The sequence below is a fragment of the Mobula birostris genome, chromosome 13 (assembly GCF_030028105.1).
Source record: "Mobula birostris isolate sMobBir1 chromosome 13, sMobBir1.hap1, whole genome shotgun sequence".
NCBI classification, from domain to species: domain Eukaryota; kingdom Metazoa; phylum Chordata; class Chondrichthyes; order Myliobatiformes; family Myliobatidae; genus Mobula; species Mobula birostris.
The window spans coordinates 69,863,059-69,871,741 of record NC_092382.1 but is presented as its reverse complement, the minus strand read 5'-3'; the positions used below and the strand labels follow the sequence as shown (position 1 = coordinate 69,871,741).

Sequence of the window (8,683 nt, the reverse complement as noted above, 5' to 3'; positions counted from 1 at the left end):
TCACGTCCTCGCATTGTGGGTGGGCATTTATTTTTCTTGACTCATTTCACTGCTACGAGCTGCGGTGCATCTAATGTTTCCCCATGTACGACAGTATTTATGAGAGAATTAAGCCTTTTCCATTTATCAGTGTGTCTCGAAAATGTATACACTTCAGTTAAACCCCCTTCCAGAAGATTCAAAGCAGCAAACAAGGTTGTCTAATATTTTCATAAAATTAAAATGGAGAATCGGTTTATTATTACTTATATTATTATTATTACTATTATTTTTAAATTTTGAACAACTTTATGCTCTATGGTCTATCGTTCCTTTCTAACCTCTTTGCTCTGCCTCCAAAACCCCCGCCCCGGCTCTGAAGATTTGGAGCTCAAATTGCGCATGCTCAGCCTCCGATGTTCATTGGTTTTCTTTCCGTTCTGTGTTGAAGCGGATCGTCGCGGGGAGACGGGGGCAGGATTACTGTCTGCGAGGCAAATACATCAAGTTCCCATCGGTGAGTATTTGAGGCCGTTCCGAGCGGGCATGTTTGAATCCCGTTAACTCACCCGAACTGGCGGGTCGGTCCGGGCTGATGGAGCGAAGCTGCCGGGGTCGATCCGGGTTGTGGGGCCTTCACACCGAACCTCCTGCGATGAGCCGCCGCTCAGCCCCTGTTGCTTTAGTCCTAGGAATAGGTGAGGTGGCGATGCCTGGACTGCACTCATCCGTTGAGTTGTACCTGGGAAAAATTGCCTCCATCACCTCGCGCGGTATCGGATCCAAACTTCACCTGGTTAGATGCCTGGGTCCGATAACTGTTTTAGGTAATACCAGGACACGGGAAGCGGTTATTTGGCCTGTTGTGTTCTTGCAGCCTGTAGTTAAACGAATCAATCGCATCTGCGGGACGCTGTTCCGCGTGTATGAGCAGTTTCATCGTTCGTCAGTTCAGACAAAGCAGTGAGATCCAGATTTGTGACGCCCCCTCTTTTTTTGTGTGGGCAAAAAGTATATTAGGTAAAACAGTATATTAGATAAAACATTAACAGAGTGTAACAAAGGCTTATGGTTACAGAGAAATTTCAATGCAGGTAGACATGATGCAAAGTCACATCCAGTTACATTGTGAGGTCAGGAGTCCATTGTATCATGATGAGGAATTTTCAGTTTGCTTATAACAGTAGAATGGGAGCCGTCTTTGAGCCTAGTGGTATGGTTACTGTTGTTGTTTTTTTTATCTTCGACCCGTTGGGTGGTTGAGAATTGAGAATGTCCAGGGTTCTGGGAATCTTTGATTATGTTTCCTGATTCACTGAGGCAGCGGGAAGCATATAGACAGTGGAGTTCCTATGATGTGCTCAGCTGTGTCCATAGATCTATGCTATTTCCTGCAGTCAAACGAAGAATAATAGCCGTAGGAAGTTGTGAAAGTATCCGGATGGGATGCTTTCTATGGTACGTTCAGGGGCTAAGGTTACATTCAAACGTTCTTATTGTTTGTTGTAGCTTTGACACTTCAGGTTCATATATATACTGCATATAGTGGTATGTACTATTAATTCAGTATCTGTGTAATGCTGAAGAGCCATCAGTGATTGTTCTCGATCCCTTCTCCCAACTGGTTCTATCTGATCATTCCGTGCCATCTTGTTAAACCTCCTTCCAGCCTGTATCTCACCACGTCAATGATGTATATCTACCATCTTTCTTCTAACCTTTGCCTCATTCTGAAGTATTGTACTGCACTTTTACATCACTGAGCCTTCCAGGAGCTGTGTTTTTTTTTGTTCGATTAATTGATGTTTACTTGAATACAGCACGAGGCAGGATAAATGCAGCAGCCATTAAACCATTACATTTTAATTTCACCGTTACAAAATGGCTGCAGTGCTTTTTTTTTGTCATTATGAAACACGTAGCATATTATATTGAGTTTGTTATTTCCTTTCGCAATTATTTGCGGTGAGCTACTTCCTCCGTTTCCAGGGCAACAGCCCCCCGGATCTGCAAGAAGTGTTGCGCATGTTTCTCGCTCTGTGGTCACCGTTACTTAGCGTAGAGACGGTGACCTCAGGAGCAACTGCAACAGAGTGATAGATGGACGGCAGGATGCTGTGAGTATTGACGGTATGGAATGTATTACACCAGGGTCGGAGTGAACTGAAAACTAATAAATTGGTGTGGTGCGGCTGGCATTACACAAATCTATTAAATAGCTTTTTTCGCCCCAAATATTTTGCAATCAGATATCATCTGTGCAGTAAAACAAAGAGAGAAAAAAGACAATGTATTTTTGCAGGAATTTTACATTAAGATGGATAGACGATCGTTAGGTTCGTTTCTCCTCAGTTTGTGATTCCCAAATGCTAGGAACACCACGGCAATCGCTGATGCCAAAGCGTCACAGGGCAGTCATTGTGTAGGTTGTAATATTCGGATGGAGTCTCGGAGAATATGGAACGGGCAGTATATCGGTAATTCTATAGCTGGGATTAAAATGTCCACAGTCTGCAGTGATGCTGAAGATCGTGGCGATTGTCTGTCAAACAATTTGTAGTTTTACCAGAACATGACTATTTTGACCGAACTCAATGACAGCAAGCGAAGGGTGATGATTGAAGATGGATTTAGTGAATAGAGGCCTGTGACGAGTGTGATGTGTGTGTCAGTAATAATAGTGGGAGGAAAGAATGCTGTGAGCATTGACGGTATGGAAAGTATTACACCACCTTCTTCTCCTTCTTCTTCTTCTTCTTCTTCTTCTTCTTCTTCTTCTTCTTCTTCTTCTTCTTCTTCTTCTTCTTCTTCTTCTTCTTCGGATATCCATCCCATAGGATGATGATGGTTCCTTTTAGTCAGTTAGTGGGGTTTATATTCCACTCCTCAGAAAGGAATAGCGTGTGCGTGAATGAGTTTTAGGTCAGTAGAGGGTTGCACAGGTCTAGACCCACCCTGTCGACATCCCCTCCCGGGTCCTGCGGCACGGTGGGGTCCAAGACGCCTGGGGGAAGTTCTGTTGCAGTGAATGGCCAGACCAAACTTGGTCTGTATTACACCAGGGTCGGAATGAACTGATAACCAATAAATTGGTAGGGGTGGTGATTGAATATCCACAGATATGTTGAACAGTTTTTGGGTGTCCCAAACATTTTGCAATTTTAATATCTCTGCATTAAAATAGACAAAAAAAAAATACCACTGTTGCCGGAAATGTAAAGCAAGAAGAAGAAAATGCTGGAATCGCTCAGCAGATCTGCAGCATCTTGGACAGCCCCATATCTGAAACTGGGTGTTCCACCATTTCTCTTTTCACAGATGTAGACTGAATTACTGAGCTCCCAATATCTTATACAGTATTTTACAATTTTACATTAAAAGCATTTCGTCCCAGCCACCCTGAGGAAAAAATGGCAGCCAACTGTGCTGAGCAAATTCTCGCTGACCAATAAGATAGTGAAGAAATGAGATCCGTTTAGCTGCTGGAGACAAGCAGGTTTATCTGCATCCTCTCACAATCTGCAGACCGGTGAGCCAGCCTGAGCCCCGACCCAGGCAGAGCTTTGTTAAGTTCCAGTTCCACCTTAATTTGAGAATCAGAAATGGCAGGAAAACCACGGCAAACCTCCGGCTACAAAACGTGCCTATGATAAGGAGGGTGCTGGGGGGCGACCCAAATGCAAGACACAGACAATGAAGGACTAGGAAAAGGACTTGACTAGAGAGCTGCGGAAGAACACAGACTTGGGCTGGGACATTGGCTAGGCAAGCGGGACTAGGACAAGGAAATGGGAACTAGGAGCCTGGGCTTGGACTCAATGCCGGAGAGTGGACAAGGACACAGAACCTGGTCTTGACTCGGGTTCGGACTCCGTAACTAGGCGAGGACATGACGTGGCTACAGGAATGGACATGGCTTGGGTTCTTCATGGCTTGGCTTCTTCGAGGCGAGGACATGACGAGGCTTCGGCTCGGACTCCGAGCCAGGGACTGGGCAAGGACCAAGAACCTGTGCCTTGACTTGGGCTCGGACTCTGGAACTAAGCGAGGCTACAGGACGGAAAGAGAGACTCCTTTCAAGACGAGGGAACTCCAGTACAGGACGAGGAGACTCCAGCACAGGACGAGGAACATGGGGAGGACGAGGCACATGGACAAGACGAGAACACGAAGCCTTGACTTGGTACTGAGGAACAGCCGAGCCTTGGACCTGGGACAACAGGAACCTCTGAACCCTGGAATTGGGACGACAGAAACGCAAAACATAGAGCACGGGAAGACGGATGATTTTCATTCCAGGACGAGGGAGATGTCCTCCTTTTTTAAACAAAGGGGCTTCCCTTCCTCCACTATCAACTCTGCTCTCAAGCACATCTCTCCCATTTCATTCACATCTGCTCGCGCCCCATCCTCCCGCCACCCCACTAGGAATAGGGTTCCCCTAGTCCTCACCTGCCACCCCACCAGCCTCCGGGTCCAACATATAATTCTCCGTAACTTCCGCCACCTCCAACGGGAACCCACCACTAAGCACATCTTTCCCTCCACCCACCCTTTCTGCTTTCCGCAGGGATCGCTCCCTAGGCGACTCCCTTGGCCAATCGTCCCTCCCCTCCCTCCCCACCGATCTCCTTCCTGGCACTTATCCTTGTAAGCGGAACAGGTGCCCTTACACTTCCTCCCTTACCACTATTCAGGGCTCCAGACAGTCCTTCCAGGTGAGGCGACACTTCAGCTGTGAGTCGGCTGGGGTGATATACTGCGCCCGGTTCTCCCGATGCGACTTCCATATATTGGCGAGACAAGACGCAGACTGGGAGACCGTTTCGCTGAACACCTACGCTCTGTCCGCCAGAGAAAGCAGGATCTCCCAGTGGACATACATTTTAATTCCACGTCCTATTCCCATTCTCATATGTCTATGCACGGCCTCCTGTACTGTAAAGATGAAGCCACACTCAGGTTGGAGAAACAACTCCTTATATCCGTCTGGGTGACCTCCAACCTGATGGCATGAACATTGACTTCTCAAACTTCCGTTAAGGTCCCTCCTCCCCCTCGTACCCCATTCGTTGTTTATTTATTCATTATTATATAGTTATATTCTTTTTCTCTCTCTCCTTTTTCTCCCTCTGTCCCTCTCACTATACTCCTTGCCCATCCCCTGGGCTTCACCCCTCCCCCTTTCTTTCTCCCTTGGTCTCCCGTCCCATGATCCTCTCATATCCCTTTTTCCAATCAACTGTCCAGCTCTTGGCTCCATCCCTCCCCCTCCTGTCTTCTCCTGTCATTTTAGATGTCCCCCTCCCCCTCCAACTTTCAAATCCCTTACTCACTCTTCCTTCAGTTAGTCCTGACGAAGGGTCTGGGCCTGAAACGTCGACTGTACCTCTTCCTAGAGATGCTGCCTGGCCTGCTGCGTTCACCAGCAACTTTTAAGTGTGTTATATTAGTGATGACTTTGATTTGTATATTAATGTACATAGCCTGGTTAGCAAGTTGTGAGGCTAAACGAGGGAGTCTTGTGGATATTGCAATATGTTGGAATGTATTTGAAAGAGATGTTTGTCAGTTATGGAGATAGAACCGAGAGAAAGTAAATGGTTTGCAACTTGGACAAGTGAAAGATGGTGCATTTTGGACAGTAAACATGGTGGGCCTGATATGCTGAATGGCGGATCTCCAAGTGTGGTGGCACAGAGCGAACTGGGATTACAAGGGTAAAGTTCGCTGAAAGCAGATCTACAGATATAGAGGGTGGAAAAGCAGGTTTTAATCATGCTGGCCTTCATCAGTCAGGCATTGAGTTTTGGATTACAGACATTACATTGTAGTTATACAAATAGCTGGTGAGGCTACAACGAGTATTCTGTACAGTTGTGATCACCCTATTGTATGAAAGATATTATCGAGCTGGAGAGGGCGCAGAAGAGATTGATGACGATGCTGCCTGGACTAGAGGGCCGTGTCATAGGGAGAGGTTGGCCGAGCTGGATCTTTATTCCAGAGAAGCAGAGGAGAATTTGGGTGACACTATAGGTTTATAAAATCAAGAAGGAGAAAGAAGTCGATAACCATCCCCTTTGTCTTGTTGACATTGGGAAAGTGGTTATTTGACTGGCTCCAGGCCTTAAGCTGTTTTCTCTGCCTGACATATCATTATTCTCACTGATGAGCCGCACCACAATCTGCCTTCGGGGAAAGTTTTCAATGTGGTTATTGTGTGTTTGGCCATTCAGACGTGTGTGAGCAGAGTGTACAACACGCAGCCGAGTTCACGGTAATGGGAATGGACGAGCGGTGCAACCTGACTGGCTGCGGTCTGTTGTCCAGGAAGCCCAAGGTGTGTTTAGATGGCTGACAAGGGATTTGTTCACCAATGTCTGTGGGACAATAGTGTTACCTGCCGAACTGAAGCTCAGAAACAACGTTCTGACACAAGTGTCCCTATTTTCTATGTGTGTCAGGCCAAGGGGAATGACAGATGCTGCGGCATCTGCCCTGCAGTGATTCGGTAGGTCAACTTATTGGTGAGCGCCCAGTGAGCAAGGATTGGAGTTTCTGATGTGTGCCGTTATCAGCCGTTCAAAGCACGCCATGCAGGTCCACCGGGCAGGAGTCGTTTTGTTCTGAATGTGTAGAGTTCGTTGGTACAGGGAGGATGGCGGCTGATTTGAAGCATGTGGGAACAGCAGCCTGGACGAGTGAATTGTTGACGATGAAGACATGAATGCGCTGATGTGCACACTGTATGCGAGCTCAGCCTGGATGGTTTCTGTCCCAACACCTCTGCAGATTCCTTATTACGTCTGGTGTTACAGACATTGATTGCTCAGCTGTCGGGGGTGGGGGGGGGGGTGCGGGGGGAGTTAGTTTTTGTGGCTGGCTTGTATTGCATGTCTCGAAGCAGTGTTCAGAGCGCCAGGGAGGACAACGTCACTGGTACAGTCAAGCCTATTTTTTCCCTCACGTAGTCTGTCAAGTCCTTGATGCCCAGCCTCATACACCAGGCTGGACGGCGGAGAATCCACTAAGGCGTTCCCAGTCACCAGTGTCGTCAAACAGGGCTGTGTGCTCGCACCCACACTGTTCAGCATGATGTTTACTGCCATGCTGAATGATGTCTTCCAGGACAGTGATGCTGGAATCAGCCTCAAGTACAGAGTGGATGGGAAGCTCTTCAACCTGAGGGGACTTCAAGCTATTATCAAAGTGAAGTAGACTGTTCTGAGAGACTTCCTCTTTGTCAATGACTGCGCCCTGTATGCCGGCTCGGAGCCAGAGATGCAAGTCAATATGTACAAATTCTCCACGGCTTGTGACAACTTTGGACTCACCATCAATATCAAAAAGGCCGAAATCATGCACCAGCCTGCCCCTCATGCACCGTGCACAGAACCGAAAATCATAGTCAAAGGACAGAAACTACAGGCAGTGCACCAGTTTACTGACCTTGGCAGCACCCTCTCCCGACCAGTGACTATTGATACAGAAGTTAACTGCAGAATAGCGAAGGCAAGTTCTGCTTTCGGTAGACTGCGCTCCACGCTATGGGGACGTCGAGGAATCAGTCCAGCAACAAAACTGAAGGTCTACAGAGCAGTGGTACTCACTACCCTCCTGTATACCCGTGAAACATGGACTGTGTATCGAAGGAACGCAAGACAGCTCATCCATTTCCACATGACCTGTCTTTGCAGAATATTACGCATTAGATGGCAAGACAATGTACCAGACACTGAAGTTCTCTTTAGTGCAAGTCTACCATCAGTGTAAACACTGCTGATGAGAGTATAGACCCGGTGGGCAGGTTATTCATCCGTAAGCCGGACGAGCCGGACGAGCTCCTTTTGGGAACTCGCTGCTGGATGACGCTCTCATGGAGGGCAGAAGAAACGTTACAAAGACGCACTAAAGGCCTCCTTGAAGTGGCTTGACATAGACACGACCTCCTGGGAAACGCTGGCACAAAACAGCCCGACCTAGCGCGGCCGCGTCAACAAGGGCTGTCAAGCTTACGAAGCAAGGCGCATTGCTGAAGGACAACATAAGCGGGAGCTGCGCAAGTCCAGAGCTACTAGCGAAACTACATGTGCCAGGACATTCCGTTCCCGACTTGGCCTGATCAGTCACCTTCAGACACACGGAATCCAGTCTCAAAATGACTAATGATGTCGAGGTCTTCATCGACGACGATGGACCAAATACATACACCAGGGCTCGTTTCCCAGGGTTGTGGAGTCCGATGAAGGCACCTGAGAGATGAAGGTTCAATGTAGTATTTAAGAGATGTTTGAGCAGGTAGATAGGTGAGGGAGGTATAGAGGGCTATGGTCCGGATGCAGGAGGATGGGACGAGACCGAACATGGCACGGACTGGATGGGCTAATAGGAATATGTAACTGGCAGTGATTGTGCTTCGGTCTACGTTGGTGCCTTCACTGATGCTGCGGGATGTTCCTCCTTCAGCAAAGAAGCAGACGTCTCCGGGGGCTGGATATTGGTAGCGTGAATCTCTCGGTGTGAGATGTGGGAACACCCAGCGTCAGATGTGGAAGAGATGTGCGAGGCTCTCGGTGTGGGCTGTGACCCTCCGAGGTTGGATTCGGGAATAGAAACATAGAAACATAGAAAATAGGTGCAGGAGTAGGCCATTCGGCCCTTCGAGCCTGCACCGCCATTTATTATGATCATGGCTGATCAT

General features: G+C 47.8%; 1 protein-coding gene across 3 annotated transcripts in view; it reads left to right on the top strand.

Annotated features, from left to right (window-relative positions):
* Positions 1-394: 394 nt before the first annotated feature.
* LOC140206937 (NACHT, LRR and PYD domains-containing protein 3-like) overlaps positions 395-8,683 on the top strand; it is a 43,609-nt gene continuing 35,320 nt past the window's right edge. For 2 of the 3 annotated variants that reach the window (XM_072275232.1, XM_072275230.1), the window contains exon 1: positions 395-496. The gene's annotated coding sequence lies outside the window, so the exon portion shown is untranslated. The remainder of the gene's footprint in view (positions 497-8,683) is intronic. The other variant, XM_072275231.1, reaches the window with a different exon arrangement.